This window comes from Eupeodes corollae, chromosome 3 (assembly GCF_945859685.1).
Source record: "Eupeodes corollae chromosome 3, idEupCoro1.1, whole genome shotgun sequence".
Taxonomy (NCBI): Eukaryota; Metazoa; Arthropoda; class Insecta; order Diptera; family Syrphidae; genus Eupeodes; species Eupeodes corollae.
In genome coordinates, this window is record NC_079149.1 from 71,698,178 (window position 1) to 71,718,715 (window position 20,538).

The 20,538-nt window shown below is 35.7% G+C and overlaps 1 pseudogene; it reads right to left on the reverse strand.

Annotated features, from left to right (window-relative positions):
* Window positions 1-15,442: 15,442 nt before the first annotated feature.
* On the reverse strand, window positions 15,443-16,820 carry LOC129950538 (uncharacterized; annotated as a pseudogene).
* Between the last annotated feature and the right edge of the window lie 3,718 nt (window positions 16,821-20,538).

Consider the following 20,538-nt stretch of genomic DNA (forward strand, 5'->3'; position numbering starts at 1 on the left):
TACTATATTAAGAAATAAAAAAATGTATTATTGATAAGAACTTGACAATTTTGTTCTAATAGAATGTTAATCATTTGTTTATGAAGAAATTTAAACTTTACTTACATATATGGCCACATCAGTACGTTTGCAGCAGTAGATTCGTTGGTCCCAATTTTTGATTGCTGAGCCACAAATTTCGGCCACTATTTCTTTTTAACGAGCGTTATCGTCAGCTTGGTGGTATACATTTGCCAATGACTATCGAAAATATTCTGGATGCTTCAAATCGTACGAAGAAGGCAGCTAATTGACCATTTCTTGAGATAACGGGCTCATCAAACTAACTTTTCAAAACATCTACGGTACCAGGGTTGTGCCATAATCCTGTAAAAGCCACATGTCTTTCAAGTGAATGTTTTCAAATTCACGCCAAAAACAATCAGCAATCAAAGCTCGATAACGCTGGCCATTGGCAGTAACATGACGATCGTTATCGCTGATGAAAAAATATGGCCCATTAACACAGCCGGCATGAATATCGCACTAACTGTTATTTTTTGTGGTTGAAGTGGTAATTTATGAAGCAAGAGCGGATTTCTATCCGACGAATAACGCATATTTCTGAGCCAAAAACTGAGATTCGTCGTTTAAAAGAAAAAAAACAACCCTTTAAAGTTGCGGTCACCGACCCCAGTACAAAGTTTGTACAGTTTGAAGACGTTGTTCGTTTGCTTAAAATCATGAAAACGTTAAGTTTGGTTAGTAAAAGGGTGTGTTCATAAATTAGGAAAATGGCAGTATTGGCAGCACAAAACACAGACGTCACTGACTTCAACCCTACGAAATTTCTCAATTCGTTAAAGTTTACAACTAAAAATTAGTTGCGTAACATTAATCAACCTCGAGCATGCAATAAAACTAGATTGAATGTGAAAAAGCTCATGAATAATGTCATTGAAGCAAATATTTATAAAAGGAAATACAAAGGAAAAAATATTTAATTTTTACGTACATATTCCAATGGTTCTAACGGACTTGCCGTTAGATTTCAAGCGCCTTCAGTCCCCGATGCGCTTGGCCTCTGCAAAGATCATAAATAAAGCGTAAGGCATTTAAGATATCCGTGTTTTCACATCATCAGTTCCATTTGTAGTAATTTTTTAATTATGACTTAGTAATGTTTGTAATATTGAGTAAATAAATAAATATTTCTATAATAAACTGTGCAACTAGTCATCATAGATTAAAGGTTGTAAGAAAACAATGTATATGATGTGAATTCTAATGTTTTTTAAGGTTTGCTGATGGTAATAAAGGAAAAAACAGAGAAGTTTCAAAATGTTTGTATTTCTCTTTGTCAACTTCATATAGAATTTAACAACTTTCCTGCACTCGCTAACACGTACATAAAGTAAGACTAATACAATGACAAAAAAAAACAACAATTTCAACTGTGCTCCATGTGCTACGGAAAAAATTAATTTTTGACCTAAATCTGAATCTCATTTTGTATGCTGGACACAATGTGAATTAGATTTGTTTGCTACAACACAAAAATTAAGAAATAATAATGAAAACAAATACTCTAAATTGTATCGGCGTTTGTTGTCTTATGCTACTGTATTACTTATTATATAAACTTGAAATAATGAAATGCTATATAAATACGCTCGAAATTATATAATTAAAAACCGAGCAAGCAATTTTGACCCTTTCTTTCTACTACCCTACTTATAATTTAAAGGCAAAAGTTTGTTAGAATGGATGTATGGATGCTTCATAGCTACATATGTAAATATATATGTTTATTCTCGAACCCTAAGAATGATTTAAATCCAATTATTGTTATATTCTTTAAATCCTTATTAATTGGACGTCAAATTTTAAGAGTTTTCCAATCCTTGATTTCATCTTTGGACGCCAATTAAATTTTGTATAGTGTTCCCTTCATTTGAAAGGATATTTTAGATCTCAGGAGCTCCTCCAAAAACGGAATCATCACTCATTAATGAGTAAGTGATTTAAGTGAATGAAGACAATTGACGAGAAAACGACATGGTCTTGTCTTCTCCTTGCCTTAGAATTATAATTGCTGTTTGAAATATAATTTAATTAAAAACAGGATTGAGTGCCACTTGTAAAGATTGTTTTGAAAGATGTCAAATCATGGAAATTGAAAAATAGTAATACTATTATTTTTTATTATACATGTTGGCAGTCATAATCAATAATTGTTATTCATATCTGTTATCTGCTGATAATTTATCACATTTCCGATAGCGAAAGGGCATAACAATGACTGCGTCCTTTCTCAGAATCCGGATGCGCTTGTGTTGGTTTTGGAAGTGCACAATTTTCAATGAGAACTGTAAAAATAATAGTTGTTTTTAATAATTTCGAATTGGATTTCGAAATTGAATAACATTTTTTCTTTTAAAACTCAAAGCAGAGGACAAAGCTTAAAAATTAGATTAGATATATTAGAACGGTCAGGTTATGTTTCTTTTTCAATAAGTCTAACACTAAATATAGTTTTTTTTAAACGCTGAAGCTCTTTGTTTTTATAAATATTTGTATATAAATCATAAGTTTGGCGCATGCCCCAACGGGAGAGGAGGATGACACTAGCAAAGAAGAATTTAATGAGCAACAACCTATGGGCAATGACGTAAGAATTCTGTTGGAAGATTTAATGCCAAGATTCATAAAGAAGTTATTTCAATCTTCCGACATAACGTCTGGAAACGGATTAAGGGTTATCGACTTCATAGCCGAAAAGAACATGATGCCTAACAGCACTAGATTCCCCCGTCCGGATATCCACTTGACGATCCCCCGATGATCGAACCTGCAACCAAATCAATCATATTGCTATCGACGGAAGACAATCCTCTAGCAAACTTGTTGTTCGATCGCAAAACAACAAAGATTCCGAATAATATCTAGTTAATACAGAACTTCGTGTGCGAATATCCATGGAAACCATTAGATGCCAAAAACGTGGAGAAGATTCAACGATGGAAAACTGCAGCAGGAAGATACCCAATGCCTTTGCCGACAAAATATCTTTAGAGCTTGCAAAGAACACGAAAAGAGATTCGGTGTGTCCGGAGGCCCACTGGCAGCTTTGCCAACAAGCAAATCTGAGGAAAAAGTGCTTGTGTTCTCACAGCCGCCACCGAGTAACGCCTGGTTTGGCTCCGAATGTGCTCAGGTAAACAAATCCAAAACGAAGGCATACAGACTGTGGCAGCAAAGGAGGACACGGATATCCCATCAGCTCTATGTTGATAAAAGAAGAGATGAGACCCTCTGGCTAAGAAGAAAGAACAAGGCCCATGAGCAGTGTGAAGTGGAGGAAATAGTAGAAAACAGGTGCAGAGTGTTTATAAACGAGCGAACAGGCAAAGATTTTGATTAACTATCCACCCTGGAGACCATAAAGATAAGGGGGGAAATATTATAGTTGAGACGCAGCTGATGCTAAAAATTTGAATGGATCATTTTGAACAGCTGTAAAATGGAGATGAAACCCTCGATATCGCCAACGAGCAGCCCCGACGACAGTAATTTAAGCACTATCTGTCCAATGGTGACCGCCTTCTCTGCGCCAACTACAATGGCATCAGCTTTAGCATTGACTACAAGGTCCTATTTAGAGTATTATGTGAACGCTTGAAACCATTTATACATGAACTTGAAAATCTACCATCGACCAAGTTTCCACTCTACGCCAGATCCTGGAGAATATAACATCGATACGTGCCTTTTCAGTGTCAACAAGAACGAACTGTACCGTGTCATGTCGATTTTGGTAGCCCTGCCAAACTGATACGATTTATCAGGATTACGTTGGAGAATTCTTGTTGCTGCGTCAAAATTTATAGGGACTTCGAAACCTTCGAAACCACCAGAGGACTTCGACAAGGCGATGCGCTTAAGAGAATGTTGCGTATACAGTCGAGGCCCATCGTAGACTCGGTCAAAACGTGACCATTGATAGGTATTACTTCGAGACGGTAAATCAATTTATCTATCTGGGTACTGCTGCTAACTCTGGAAATGACATCAGCGCTGAAAACAAACTTTGAAATACTCTTACTAATCGTTGTTTCTTAAGCCTAAGTAAGCAATTGAGGGATAGACCTTATAGCGAAGTACCAAGGAGACATGTACAAAACCTTAATCATCCCAGTTTTACAGAATGGTGCAGAAGCATGAACTCTTTCCCAGGTGGATGAACGATCCCTTGGTATCTTTGAGAGGAAAGTCTGGCGGAAAAGATACAATCACGAACTATACGAGCTGTACAGGGAAATGCCACTTGTAGAAAAAATTAAGTATTCAACGATTAAGACAGCTAGGATATGTAGAGCGAAAGAAAATCGAAGCTCCAGCCGGTAGAGTATTAAAAGCTTCAGCTCGTAGGGTATTAAACGCTTACCTGAGGAAATCAGAAGCAGAGGCAGACCTCACCTCCGGTGTAGTTATGAAGTTGAAGCCGACATACACCGGCTTGGTATTCGAAACTGAATACAGCAAACTAGAGATCAAGAAAGCTGGGGCCAAGAGCACGATGCGCTACAGTTGATTTAATACCTTAAATTCTTTATTTCATGAATCATATTTTAATCATCGAAAATCTATCAAAATTAAAAAAAAAAATCTTATTTTCGACTCCAAAAAGTTTATCCTCCATCATCCGTAGAGTCCCAGATACTACAAAATTCTTCATATGAAGAGGCATTTATTGTTATGGTGGGCGCCGGTCTTGATTAAATGAACGACTTTGGCATCCGACCAATATTCATGACATACGCCACTAACTGTGAGTTGGCCTTCAAGAAAGCCGAATTTAACCTTATAAACTTACAAATTTTCAAGAGGATATGATGAGAACATAAATAAAACTAGGTAATTCTTATTTAGTAGTACCCGTGGCATGATGGTTAGTGTGTTGGACTGTGCGGGCAACAAAATAATTCCGGATAAACAGTTCGGGTTCAAGGCGGGTCATGACACAATTCATGCTGCGTCTAAACTCGTTTTTGATATCCAATGCAATAAATTAAAACAACAATGCACAGGTGTTGTTTTGGTTGATTTGGAAAAGGCCTAAGGCACTGTAGAGGGTCCTTACCTAAAACTGAGCAGGCTTGGCATAAGCAAACCATTGTTGTATATAGGCAGAATATTTCATTTTCAACAATTGAAATTTTTTAAATTTTTTTTGAGGCACATCTATAAACAAACATTTTCTCGATTGCTTATCATCTCAATAGCAAAAAAATACTGCCGTGATTCATTATGAAACATCGTTAATAAATATCTTCCGCTCTGTGCAGTACCGTGGAAATGTGTGCATTCAAAGAAAACCCCTCATTTCATAATAAATGTTAATTTTTTGCTGTTGAACAAACTTTGAAATTTAAAAATTTAGATCAACAGTTTTTTTTTACTATTGATTTATTTGTAAAATTATCATTCATAATTATTTATTTTGCTGCAAGATCTTATCGAAAGGTGTGCGGCTAAAAATATCACATATATTTTATACCAATCACGTTTTCAATTTTATGCTTTAAAATGGCATAATTTATTTTTAAATAGAGGCACATGATCCAATTAAATTTTAATTGATTTATTTATCGATAGAGAATAATTTAAGCCTATAAAATACTACCAGAATCGATCTTAAAGAAAGTTATATAGAGAAAAAGACCAGATTTTAATATTTGTAAAAACGCAGGTACTCTAATTTGATTGCTTTGATATATTTTTTAAATGGTTACACACCTATCTTTCGAGGGTTTTCTATCAGTGTATAATATAAATTATTATATATTAATGATGTTAAGTTGTTTCCAAGGTCGTTGAAATGTTTTTTGTTTATAAAACTCAATAAATTTGCACCTGATACGCTTAAAATTTGCAATATTTAGGCCTATTTTTTATTAATTTTAATGATAAATGTTGATCCAATCAAGTAGATTACAAAATATTTGAAATAAGTCATGATATGAAAATCTATCCACTTAGAAAGTGCCAATTTCATTTCTAAGGCTTAATATACTGTGGTAACATGATAGTTTAAAATATTCTGGATATGCCTACATACTTTATGATATGCTTAACGGTAGAAAATTTGTTGCCAAAAGTGGCAATTTAACTTTTACCACAACATTCTTAATTAAAAATGGTCTTCATCAGGGAGCCGTGAAATCGCCAATTCTCTTCAGCTTTTACATCAGCGATCTGATAGGTAGTCTTACAAAGGCAATTGCGTACGCCAACGATATAATTGCGTATCTACAGAACGGCCCGAGAGGTTGAGGTCATTAGAATTTTCTTGCAGCGTGATTTCGACAAAATTCAGCGACATTGGACGACTGGAAAGTGAAAATACGAGAGATGCGTGAAAGAATTGGCGCAAGAAAGCTAGGGCTAAGAGCACGATGCGCTACAGCGCCAACTGAATTAATTAAATATGTCACCTGACTAACATTTACGTTGATTTAATACCTTAAATTCTTTATTTCATGAATCATATTTTAATCATCGAAAATCTATCAAAATTAAAAAAATAATTAAAACTTATTTTCGACTCAAAAAAGGGCAGTGTTCACGACGCTGTACCGGCTTCTTAAGTGCATTACTATTCTAACGAGGTCCTCTGCAAAGAGGCTCGAATCAACAGAATTGACAATTTTGTGATAAAACTCGTTCGAGGTCACATTGCAAGAGCTATATAATAATGATTGAAAGAAAAGGTTTATTCTTTATTTAATAATGATTGAAAGAAAAGGTTTATTCTTTATTTAATGTTTATTGTAAGAGATCATGATACAATCTTAATCTGTTATGGGTTTGTCAAGAGCTTAAATAGTGTTATTGCATCTTGCAGGTGCACATCTAGATATAGAATTGTCTTAGACAATTCTCTAGAATGAAATGTGATAGTTTTGTTTGTTGAAGAATTGTTGCAGACAATTCTTCGGAAATTAAAGTTAAGTCAAATTTGTTTCTTAAGAATTGGAGATGATTCTTTAGAAATTACAATTGTATGTTTGTTTTCAAAGAATTGTTGATGACAATTCTTTGGAAGAAAATTAAGAGTGTGGGAAACTGTGGCATATTATAATTGTGTGACACCTCCCCGCTTTCAAAGTTTGCAGTCCCTGCAAATCACTTACTTAAACTCAAGACAATCCCATTATTGCAATATACAAATATTTTTAATACTGTTTTTTTTTTTTTTTTTTTTTTTTTGTTTTTTTTGTAGAGAAAAAAAAATCTTATTACATTTTAAACAGTTATCGAATTTTCCTCATTTTTTGAAAAAGGATCTTTTAAATTAGTTAATTGGATTGTTGTTACAACATTTCTCTTTTCTTTTAGTTTAGAACAAAGTACAAATAAAATTCCAATAATTATTATTATTATAGACAAACCAAAAAAACTTGTTGTAACATTACTTTGAAATTGTATGTACTCGATCTTATTTCTGTTGTTTATGTTATCTAACTGAAGATTTTTTAAAGATAAATTGTTTACAAGGTTTTTTGTGAAATTGATGTGAACAATAGGAGCGATAACATTATTTGTGAATTTTTGCTCTCTGTTTTCAAATTTTAAGTTTCCTATTTTTAAATTAAGATGTTCAAATGGTAGACATGTGCATTCAAGAGGACACAAGCGTCCATAGGTTTTTTCTTAAAACCAACCTCTGTCTATCAACTCCTACTCTCACCTCCACGTGGTGAACATCGGGTGCCTAGTACCTCAACTGGAGATTGGGTTCCAACCCCAGTGGAAAGTTGTTGGGGGCAGCAAACGAGAGAGGTGGGGAGAGGTGTTTCCACTAAGGCACCTCTCCTTATCCAGACGACAGCGGAGGAATTCCCGAGATGGAATCAACGGTGGCGTCTACAGTTCCAGTAAGGTTGAACTACTAAGTGAACACCTTATAGGGCTTCTTCGACTTATTCGGAGCCCAGGCCTGTAAGGAGTGGTTTTATCCGGCTCCCCATCCTTGGAGTTATACTTAGGATCTGGCCCTCCAGGTTGGAGGTTGTGCGTCGGGGTGACTTCCTGGCCACGTAAAAGCTTTCAAAGTTGCGAAGCACCAACAAGCCTCGGATACGGACGGATTTACTGTTGACAACCAACGCAAACGAATAAAGGACAACGAGCTTCGGATATGCACGTGGAATGTTAGGTCCCTTAACAGACCACGTGCGGCCGAAGAATTAGCGGAGGCCCTAGAACGATATAAAGCAGATATCACCGCCATCCAGGAAATACGATGGGATGGGCCGGGCAAAAAGAGGATGAAAAACTGCGATATTTACTATGGTGACTGCTACCACGAAAACCAACAGCGCTTAGTTGGATGCGGATTCGTCATTGGAGCCAGACTTAGGCAAGAAGTCTTGAGCTATAGGTGCATCAATGAGCGCCTCATGACCATACGCATCAAGGCTAAATTCGGCAACATTAGCCTGATATGCGCGCACGCCCCCACAGAAGAGAAAGACGACAACACCAAAGATATGTTCTTCGAGCTCTTAGACAAAACATATGAGCAGTGCCCTAGCTACGATATTAAAATAGTCCTGGGCGATTTTAATGCCAAGCTAGGAAGGGAAGACATCTTTGGTGGAATAATCGGGAAAAACAGCCTGCACGACAACACTTCCGATAATGGATTCAGGCTCATAGATTTTGCTGCGGGGCGAAACGTCATGGTAGCCAGTACGCGTTTTCCACACCTCAACATCCACAAAGGAACTTGGACTTCTCCAGATCAATCTACCGTCAACCAGATTGACCATATTGCGATCGACGCCAGACACGCTTCCAGCATTATGGATGTACGAACTTTCCGAGGAGCTAACATCGACTCGGATCACTACCTCGTTGTAGCCAGGGTAGCACTTCGGATTTCCAGACCCAAGGCAAAACAGGGAGGTGCTGGGAGAAGATACAACGTCGAACGGCTACAATCGCCAGAGATCGCCAAATCCTTTTCCGACCGAGTGACAAGTAACCTCTCTCGAAGTTCTCTGCCGCCAACACAATGTATCGAAAACCAGTGGCAACATTGCCAAGATGCAATCAGAGAAGCCGCCTCTGATGTGCTGGGTTTCAAACAGCCACCAACAAGGAACCCCTGGTTTGATGAGGAATGTCGGCAGGCAAATGCAGCCAAACAACAGGCACGCAAAGCGGCGCTGCATAAAAGGACGAGAGCTGCTTATGAGCTCTATGAGCAGAAGAGGCGAGAGGAACGCCGACTTTTCAGAAGGAAAAAGAGAGGGCATGAGAAGCGTGTGGTCGAAGATGTTGAGAGGTATAAAAGCAGGAATGAGGTTCGAAAGTTTTATGAACAGGTGAAACGAAATTCACAGGTACATAAACCTAGAACCGAAGGCTGCAAAGACGAAAGTGGAAACATCATAGTGGAACCGCAGTCAATGCTGAGGATATGGAAGGACCACTTCTGCAGACTGTATAACGGCGACGAAGAACTGAATCCCGCTGTCAGGCAGGATGACCCATTCGATATAGACGACGAAAGCCAACAATCCCGTCCTCCCGACTTAGACGAAGTAAAGATTGCCATATCTAAGTTGAAGTCTAATAAAGCCGCTGGAGCAGATGGCTTGAATGCCGAGCTCTTTAAAGCAGCTAGAGATAAGTTGGTTAGGAGCATGCACCAACTTATCTGTAAGATATGGTCGGAAGAAAACATGCCCGATGAATGGAACCTCAGTATTGTTTGCCCGATCCTGAAAAAAGGAGACCCTCTAAACTGCACCAACTATAGAGGAATAAGTCTACTTAACATCGCCTATAAAATCTTCTCTGCCATAATATGTGAACGTCTAAAGCCCATCGTCAACAACCTGATAGGTCCTTATCAGTGTGGTTTTAGACCAGGAAAGTCCACAGTTGATCAAATATTCACATTACGGCAGATCCTGGAAAAAACTCAAGAGCACCAAATCGACACCCACCATCTTTTCATCGATTTCAAGGCCGCATATGACAGCATCTACAGGGACGAGCTGTATAGAGCCATGTCTAGTTTTGGCATCCCTGCCAAACTCGTCCGTTTGTGCAGGATGACCATGGAGAATTCACGCTGCTCCATAAAGGTTGGAAACAACTTAACAGAACCTTTTGATGTCAAAAAAGGTTTTAGACAAGGTGATGCGCTGTCATGCGATTTTTTTTAACATCGTGCTTGAAAGAATAGTGCAGAGCTCACACGTCAACACTAGAGGCACTATCTTTCAAAAGTCTGTCCAATTACTGGCATATGCTGATGACATTGACATAATCGGAAGAACTCAGCGTGATGTCAATGGGGCTTTTGTGAGTATTGAGGCAGAGGCGGCAAAAATGGGTTTAACGGTTAATGAGGGCAAAACAAAGTACATGCTGTCGTCTAGAAAGGACATACAACACCGACGTTTTGGTCAAAACGTCACAATCGACAGACGTACCTTTGAGGTAGTCAAGGACTTCGTCTACCTAGGCTCCGCTGTAAACGCAGAAAACAACACCAGCGCTGAGATCAAACGCAGAATAACTCTTGCTAACCGCTGTTTCTTTGGACTAAGAAAGCAATTGAGTAGTAATGTCCTCTCTCGAGGGACCAAAGTGTTGCTATATAAGACCCTTATCATCCCCGTCCTGCTATACGGTGCAGAAGCATGGACCATGACAAAAGCTGATGAAAGCACCTTGGGTCGCTTCGAGAGAAAAGTTCTTCGTGTGATCTACGGTCCCGTATGCATCGAAGGGGAGTGGAGGAGAAGATGGAACGACGAACTGTACGGGCTGTACAGCGACGTAGACTTAGCAAGAAGAGTAAAAGTCCAACGACTAAGATGGCTGGGTCACGTAGAGCGCATGGAAACCAATGCTCCGGCCCGGAAAGTCTTCGAATCCGCACCCACAGGACAGCGCAGTAGAGGAAGACCGCGGATCAGGTGGCGCGCACAAGTGGAAGGTGACCTCACCCAACTTGGAGCGCGAAACTGGAGACATCTAGCTAGGGACCGAGCTAGATGGAGAAGTTTGTTGGGTGAGGCCCTAGTTCACACAGGACTGTAGCGCCACCTTAAGTAAGTAAGTAAGTATTTTTAAATTACAATTTACGAATTCAATTATGTTATTATTTTTAATAAACATTTTTTTCGAATTACAATTTTGAGTTATTTCATTAAATTTTATATTTTTAGTAATGATTAGCCCTTCTGTAATTTCTTCTATAACAATCATTTTATTAGTTTTTAGATTGCAAATATTACTTTCTTTAAAAGCGTTTCTAATGCATTCGTTCTTGTGTTCACGTAATTTTTTTACATGTAGTTGGTTATTAGCTTCGTATACTTTATTTCCCTGTAATATTACTTCTTTTATTGGGTGGTCTAGTTCCTGAAATTGTTCATTAGGGAATGGAATAACTTTGTTTGTTTTGTTCGTTATTTGGTCGAGATAGATTTTCAAATTTGATTGCTGATTGTTAACGTGATCAACAACCATTTTCAAATTTTTAATTAAATCATTGTTGATTTGAACTTGAGCATTTGATTCCTCTATTAAAAGTTTATTATTTGATTCAAGGTTCCTTAAATGGTTATAAATTTCCTCAGCGTCATCGCTATCCATATTCCCAAATAAAAATTTCAATGCTTTGTCACCAATATTTATAAGACCCCTTTTGAGTCTTTTGTCTTTGTAAATGGATGGAATAATAAGGTTTAACTTGTGTTTAGCCAATATTATTTCCTGATATAGAAAATCGTAATCACTACTTTCAACCTTATTTACGACATTTAAATTGTTTTCTAGTTTTATTAAAATATTCTTATATTCTGTTAGGTTACAAATATGAAGTATCTTAGTGTAGTCCTTGACAACATTTACACTTTGTTGTTTTAAGATGGTGAACCCATACTCCGTGTTGATTGGTGTGATGATTATTTTCTGTGTTTGTGTTTTTTGAGTCCAAAAGACCAGAAAAATTATCCAAAAACTCCACATTCTGCAATGTAAATTAATTATTTTGGTAAGCATTTTTTCGCTTCATTTGATTTCGTGAATATTTTATATTTCTTTTATTACTAGTATCAATGACGTGATTATCTTCTACTCTAAACTGATTTAGTTTCTTATATTTAGGTTTAATTTTGGCAATTTCTCTATTTCTAACTTTGTTGTTGGTTAACTCATAATTTCTATCTTTTGATTGATTAACTTTAGTAATACGATGGATTTTGTCTTGCTTAAATTTTTCGAATAAAATATCAATATCCCTACGGTCATAAATTTTGGTTATAAAATCAATAGGTCTTAGCTTTGTTGTTGTATGAATTGTATTATTGTAAATTGTTATGACGTTATGTATTTTATCATCTAAACTCTGAGTTTTGTTAATTTTATCTATTTCCATTATTCTCAGGTGTTCATTCAAAGTACCGTGCAGTCTTTCAATATCTGCATTTCCGGTTTTATTATGAGCAGTTGTCCTATGAATAACGATGTTATTTTCTTTTAAAAATAGTTCTACTGCACTGTGCAACATACATCTTTCGTTGTCAAATATTATTTTACTCATTTTCCCTAAGAATCTAATTCTTTCTTTTATAGAATCTAAAATAGATATCCATGTTCTATCATTTATCTTGTGAATAGTTGCGTATTTTGAGAACTTGTCTATTGTTGTGAGATACATTATATTTCTGCATGGAAACCAAATATCCATGTGAACAATTTCGTTAAATTTAGAAGCAGTTTCAATGATTTCGAAAGAAATTTTAACTGGATGCCTGCCATATTTAGCAAGCTGGCAGGTTTCGCAATTATTTATAAATTTTGTAATAAGTTTAAAGAGATTTGGATAGAAGTATTGCTGTTTCAGTTCAAGAAATACTTCATTTATACCACGATGGTTCTTATTAAGATGTTCAGTTTTAATAATATTTAGTATTTTATTTTTATCTGAAATATCAATTAATCTAGTATTAGATTTAATTACTGTTAAAGTAGTATTTGGAAAAAATTGTATGTAATTATCTTGAAATTTAAGAAAAATTTCATCTTCTTCACAGTAAATACATATTATTCCTTTATCTATTATGACCCGCTTCATTATTTCTAGCAAATTTGAATCTTTTGCAAGTGTTATATGATTTTGACATTTTTTATTTATAATTTTTGTCACTACTTTCTCTTTTTTACCAGACTTTAAGTATATTTGATTTTTATAGAGGTTTATACATTTTTCGGTTATACCTATGTAATTAATAGAATCTTCAATTCCGCTATGAATTGTATCATCAGTAGACATGACTTCAACGTCCATGCTAGTATTATCGCCGTCGTTATAAAAGATTTCATTAAGACTTCTATTATCTTTTTGCCTTTCGGTGTTAATATACCTACTAAGTCCATCCGCTACGATGTTTTCCTTGCCTTTTAAATAATTAATTTCGAAATCATATTCGTTTAACACAATCTTCCATCTCTGAAGCTTCATATTTGGTTCCTTCAGATTGTGAAGCCATATGAGTGGTTTATGGTCAGTACGTATTATAAATTTCCTACCGTAAAGATAAGTACGGAAATATTTAACAGACCAAACTATCGCCAAAAGTTCTTGTTCGATAGTAGCGTATTTTTGTTCATGGTCGTTGAATGTGCGGGATGCATAGCACACTGGATGACCATTTTGGCTTAAGACTGCTCCGATTGCAAATTTTGATGCATCGGTTGTAAGCACGAATGGCTTCGTAAAATCGGGTGATTTTAAAATGGGATCACTTATTAGCAAGTGTTTAAGTTTTTTAAAGGCTTCAATACATTCCTTATCTTTTAAATTGATTTTCGTATTTTTTTTTCAAATACTTAACCATATGATGGACTACTTTTGCGTAGTCTTTTACGAATTTCCTATAATAACCACTGATACCTAGGAATTGTTTTATCTCTTTGGTGTTAGTGGGGATTCTCATTTTACTTATAGCTTTAATTTTGTCGCTATCTGGCTTTGTCTAATTATTTGTTATAATGTGCCCTAAAAATTTTGTTGACAGATCAGCAAAGCTACATTTTTCAGTTTGAATTTTTAAATTGGACTCCCTTAATTTATTCAACACTTTTTTAATAGAGAGTAAATGTTCTTCGAAGCTTGTCGAGAATATTAATATGTCGTCCAAATAAACAACGCATATTTTATTAATGAATTCCTTGAGAACTTCATTAACTAGCCGCTGGAAGGTTGCTGGCGCATTTTTAAGCCCAAATGGCATTCTTGTAAACTCAAAATGCCCATGTCTAGTTGAGGACGCAGTTTTCGCCTGGTCTCTTGGATCTAGTTGTATTTGGTGGAAACCTTTTACAAGATCCAACGTGGTAAAATAGTTACATTTACCTAATTTGTCAAAAAGCTCTTCCATGTTAGGAAGAGGAAACTTGTCATCAATCGTTTGTTCATTTAATTTACGATAGTCGATGACTAGCCGCCATTTTTTATTGCCATCACCACTTTTTTTGGTACCACCCAAAGTGGAGAGTTGAACGGACTATTGCTAGGCTTAATAATTCCTTGATGAAGCATTTCTTCGACTTGTTTGTCTACTTCTTCGCGAAATGCCTCGGGATACCTATACAATTTGCTATATACTGGTGATTCGTTTTTCAGTATGATCCTATGTTTAATTAGATTTGTAGATGTCAAAGTATCACCCTCTTTATAAAATAAATCTTTAAATGAATTGATTAAATTTTTCAGTTTGAAAGTGTCCTCAGAATTTAGGTGAGAAGCAAAGGTGTCATTAAAATGCTTATGTTTTTCATTAATAAGTAATTCTAAGGAATAATGTGTCGACAAATTTTCGAAATAAGATTCTTCGTCTTTGTTCAAAAATATTGGGATATTAGATTCTTTTGTAATTAGTGATCTATTTTTGTAATCTATAACGGCTTCTAAGACTACTAAAATGTTGTTTCCAATAATGCCGTCGAAGTTTATTAAGAAGTTTTGTCTTTTAAATTCTTTAAATAAAGGAAATCTGTATTGGACATTTGTTTGAACCTTTCGATTTAAAACTCTTAACGTATGCGTATCGTTATTTATTTTCCATTTTGGATTGCAAATGTTAGGGTTTATTATACTAAATTCAGCGCCTGAATCTATAATAAACCTAAGTTTTCTGACTGGGGTGTCAATTACTATATAGGGTAGTTGTTTGGGCCTGATATATGAAAATTTGGTTGATTTTCCTCCGCATTTACTGAAATATCCATAGGTTCAGGATTAGAATTACTAATGTTTTGGGAGTTGTTTGAGCTATAACCCCTACTTTGTGTATTTCGTGAAGTTCCTGGTCTATTATTATTTTGATTATGTTGTCCATTTCTAAAATTATTCCTCAAATATTTTGGTTTAGTTTTCATAGTTAACAGAATTCTGGTTATATGGTCGACTTGAATTTTGTTGGCCTATAAAATTCTTGGTCTGCCTGTATTCATTTTTTGCAAATGAACTCGTATTTTGATTTTGTTGCCCAGGTTTATTGTAGTAAGTTGTTAAATAATTATTTTTGGCAATTTTTTTATGAGTGTAATTTAAATAACCGTTTGTTCTAAAGATTTAATATGCGTCTTGCAAATTGGCAGGGTTTCTGCTTATAATTACACTACGAACAGGTTCTGGTAATCCGTATTTAAAGGTATGAAGGGCAATTCTTATATTGCTTGTAACTTCGTTCCTTACATTGGGTCCTATCAAGTGAGCACAGTTTAATCTACAAAGTAGATCATTTAATTTTTTATAAAAATTTTCTATAGTTGTGTCGCAACGACAAGCCCTAATTTTATCTATAATTTCATCGACCGATTCTTTTTCCCCATGAGTCTTAATCAGAACAGTTTTAATTTCTTCCCAAGTGGTAAGATGACTATGTATCAATAGAGTTTTTCTCGCATTACCAATTAGTTTGTCTTTAATGGTTGACATTACTAATTGTTTGTAGATATTATCGAAGGTATTAAAAACTGGTAAAAATATTTCTACCTGACTGATGAAGTTCGCTAAAGCATCTCTATCACCGCCAAATGGTGTCATTCGACATAGGGTATTACTGACTAATTTAAATCTTGCATTTATTTCTAGCTGTTCCATTTTGGAAAAAAAGATGAACACACGGACTATGCTAAAATTTGGTTTGACTTTAAAAACGTTATTAGTAGAAGAAGAGATATCAGAAGTGCTTGCTACACTATTATCTTAAGAATTTAAAATTGTGAATGTTTTTTTTTTTTTTTTGATTTTTTTTTTCTTACAACAAAGAATACAAATGAAATTTTATTGGATTAGAAAAAAGATTAATTATAATGTAACTTATCGTTGTATTTCAATTTTCCTTCTATGGTGAAGCTCTTCAGGTGTTGTAAAAAAATCTACGGTGTCGTCGTTATCTAGTGTGTTGATAAGGTTTTTCCGATATAGTTCTTTCCACATTTAAGACGTAGACCTTATGAATTTTGGATTATTTATTAACTTGTCGCCTTTAGAGTACGTTAACGAGTACCGAAGATCAGTTTTCGATTTTAAAATGTCACTAGTTTTTTTATTTTTTTATGAATTTTCTTCACAATATTTCTCGTTTTTTTTTTTTTTAGAGTACCGGAACGAGTACCGACGATGATTATAAAATGTCACTAGTTTTTATTTTTTTATGAATTTTCTTCACAATATTTTTCGTGTTTTAAATCCACTCGTTACCTTTAGAGTACCGGAACGAGTACCGACTGCGCCAATAATGATTGAAAGAAAAGGTTTATTCTTTATTTAATGTTTATTGTAAGAGATCATGATACAATCTAAATCTGTTATGGGTTTGTCAAGAGCTTAAATAGTGTTATTGCATCTTGCAGGTGCACATCTAGATAGAGAATTGGCTTAGACAATTCTCTAGAATGAAATGTGATAGTTTTGTTTGTTGAAGAATTGTTGCAGACAATTCTTCGGAAATTAAAGTTAAGTCAAATTTGTTTCTTTAGAATTGGAGATGATTCTTTAGAAATTACAATTGTATGTTTGTTTTCAAAGAATTGTTGATGACAATTCTTTGGAAGAAAATTAAGAGTGTGGGAAACTGTGGCATATTATAATTGTGTGACAATATCTTCGACCCACAATTTAACTTTCAGGGCGTTCTATCCGAACGACGAGTATTTTGAGAATGTTAGATAGTTAGATTGTAGTACCCGTGGCATGATGGTTAGTGCGTTGGACGTTGGACTGTACCCGTCAAATCTTCGGTCGATAAGTCTTCTTCCGAGCATCAGCAAAGTTTTCGAGAAGAACATTAATAGGGCTCTGACTAAGTGGGCTGCGGACAACAAAATAATTCCGGATAAACAGTTCGGGTTCAAGGCGGGTCATGACCCAATTCATGCTGCGTCTAAACTCGTTTCTGATATCTAATGGAATAAATCAAAACAACAATGCACAGGTGCTGTTCTGGTTGATTTGGAAAAGGCCTTTGACACCGTATGGTTAGAGGGTCTTTACCTAAAACTGAGCAGGCTTGGCATTAGCAAGCCATTGTTGTATATACTTTATGATATGCTTAACGGTAGAAAGTTTGTTGTCAAAAGTGGCAATGTAACTTCTACCACAGTATTCTCAATTAAAAATGGTCTTCAACAGGGAGCGGTGAATTCGCCGATTCTCTTCAGCATTTACACCAGCGATCTGATAGGTAGTCTTACAAAGGCAATTGCGTACGCTGACGATCTAATTGCGTACAGAACGGCCCGAAAGGTTGAAGTTATTAGAATTCTCTTGCAGCGTGATTTCGACAAGATTCAGCGATATTGCGACGACTGGAAACTGAAAATAAATGTCCAGAAGTCAGAGACAATTCTGTTCCGGACTCCGTTGGCTAGGGCCAAGAAGGATAGGTGTAAGAATTGGCGCAAGATGGTCATCGTTGATCTTCACGGGCAGCCATTAGCGAGCAAAAGTGTAGTGAAGTACCTCGGTATCTGGTTAGATCAGTATTTATATTTCGACAGGCATATAAATGCTGCTGTGACCAGGGCCAGAGGAGCCTTTGCTCTGACGAAACGGCTGTTTTTTAGCAGTCAGCTTGACCCCAGAGTGAAGGTAATTTGCTACATGGCCCTCATACGGCCAATGATCGTTTATGGTTGTCCTGTGTGGTTCAGCGTTGCCCCTTCCCAGATGGAGAAGTTTCGGGTGTTCGAGCGGCAGTGTTTACGACGCTGTACCGGCTTATATCGAACAGCCGAATCTTCTTATGTGCATTACTATTCCAACGAGGTCCTATACAACGGGGCTCGAATCAACAGAATTGACAATTTCGTGATAAAACTCGTTCGAGATCACATTGCAAGAGCTATGTGTTCGACCAACAATTTAATTTTCGGGGCGTTCTATCCGAACGACGAGTATTTTGAAAGTGCACGCTTGAGCGGGTTCATTCCACCAGAGGCATTCCTCTTTTTAGACAAATGCGGTCTGATACAGGATAGATTGGCAGTTCCGTTAATCTACCACGTCAGACAAAGAACCATGGATAGGCCACTCCTGTACAATCGGGACGTCATGGCACAAGGTGGAGCAGAGCTCCTTCGGTTCAGTAGGGCTGTGTCCGAACGGGACCGAACTGATAGGGTGAAGCAGGAGAACCAGTTTTGGTGGCTTCAATCGGCACTTGATAGTGGGTAGTCGGGATGGGGTTTTAAGCCTTGGCCGGCTTACATACTTGTTTAATAATATTAGGGTTTAGTTTTAAGTAGAATAGGCATGGTGGCACAAAAAAAAATACAAAAAAAAATATTAAAAAATAAAAAGGAAAAAAAACAAAAAAAAAAAAAAATTAAAAAAAAAATCAAAGAAAAAAAAAAAACATGGAATAAAAAACAAAAAAAAAAAAAAAAAAAAGACAGTAAAAGATAAAAACAAAACACGTTAGCTTTGCTGCTGTGGTTGTTCTAGTTTTAAGTAGTAATAGGTAGAATAGGTAGTTTTAGTTAGTTTTAAGTTTTATTTAAGGACCTTATTTTAAGTAGTTTTTAAGCAAAAGTAAAAAAGGATATTGATATTAGTTTTTTTTCTCAAACTTTTCTAATAAATACAAAAATAATTAATAATAATAAAATAAAATTTAAATTGAAGTAAAATAGATCTTAGGGCCGAAAGGCATTAGTATTAAGTGTTATAGTTTAGCTTAGAGTGTCCGTATGGGACCATTAAGTTAGTTGTAAGTTATGGATAATTAGGCTAGTTTTATGAATTTTTGTCTAGCTTTAAGATAGGTTTAAGAATGAATTAATAAAAATGAATTAAAAAAAAAAAAAAAGTGCCTGTGCCACCTTAATTTAAAAAATAATTTTCGCGGGTACTGCCTCTTGCGAGGAATTGACAAATCCTTCAAGAGTAATTCTTGTCATGAAAAAGTGCTTTCTCAAACTAGCCGTTCGGATTCGGCATAAAATTGTAGGTCCCTTCCATTCCTGACAACAGTACTCGCACACAGGAATGGTTGAGAGTTGTAAGTCACTAGGCCCTGGTTCACAACGGACTGTTGCGCCACCCCATTTTTGATTTGAGATAGTTAGATTTGCTGCTGTGGTTGTTCTAGTTTTAAGTAGTTTTAGGTAGAACTGGTAGTTTTACTTAATTTAAGTTTATTTAAGGACCTAATTTTAAGTAGTTTTTTTTATTTTCTAATAAACAAAAATAAATAAAATGAATTCCAGTAATATAGATCTTAGGGCCCAAAGGCATAAATATTAAGTGCTATATTTTAACTTAGAGTGTCCGTATTAAACCAGTAAGTTAGTTGTAAAATATTGTTAATTAGGCTAGTTTTATGAATTTTTGTCTAGCTTTAAGATAGATTTAAGATTGAAGTAATAAAAATGAATTCAAAAAAAAGTGTGTTGGACTGTCATGCAAGAGTTCCTGGGATCGATCCCTGCATGTGTCATTATAAATTTTTTTCACGGGTACTGCCTCTTGCGAGGAAGCTCCAAGAGTAATTCATGAAACGTGCTTTCTCAAATTGGCCGTTCGGATCGGTTTAAAACTGTACGTCCCCTCCATCTCTGACAACAGTACTCGAACACAGGAATGGTTGAAAGTTGTAAGTCACTAGGCCCTAGTTCTTTTTGTTTTTATGTTATAGGTATTCTTATTCAACACACTTTTTTTTCATAAAGAATAACAAAGAGGGGTCGACAAATCAAAGATTGAATGTATTCTGAACAACGTTGAAAACCGGAATGAGAAGCAAGATTTGAATGTTTGTATGATCTGTATTTTTTAGGTACTTTTTGTTGGAGTTGCACAAAATGTTGGTCATTTTCAGCCCATTGCAAAATAAGTCGAAATAAATGAAAAAGAAATTTGTATCAAACATCAGAGTTCATTTTTAGTTTTTATACTACCTATAAATTTTCAAAAAAACCCTAATCGTTTCTCCCTCAAAAAAATATTCTCGCTAT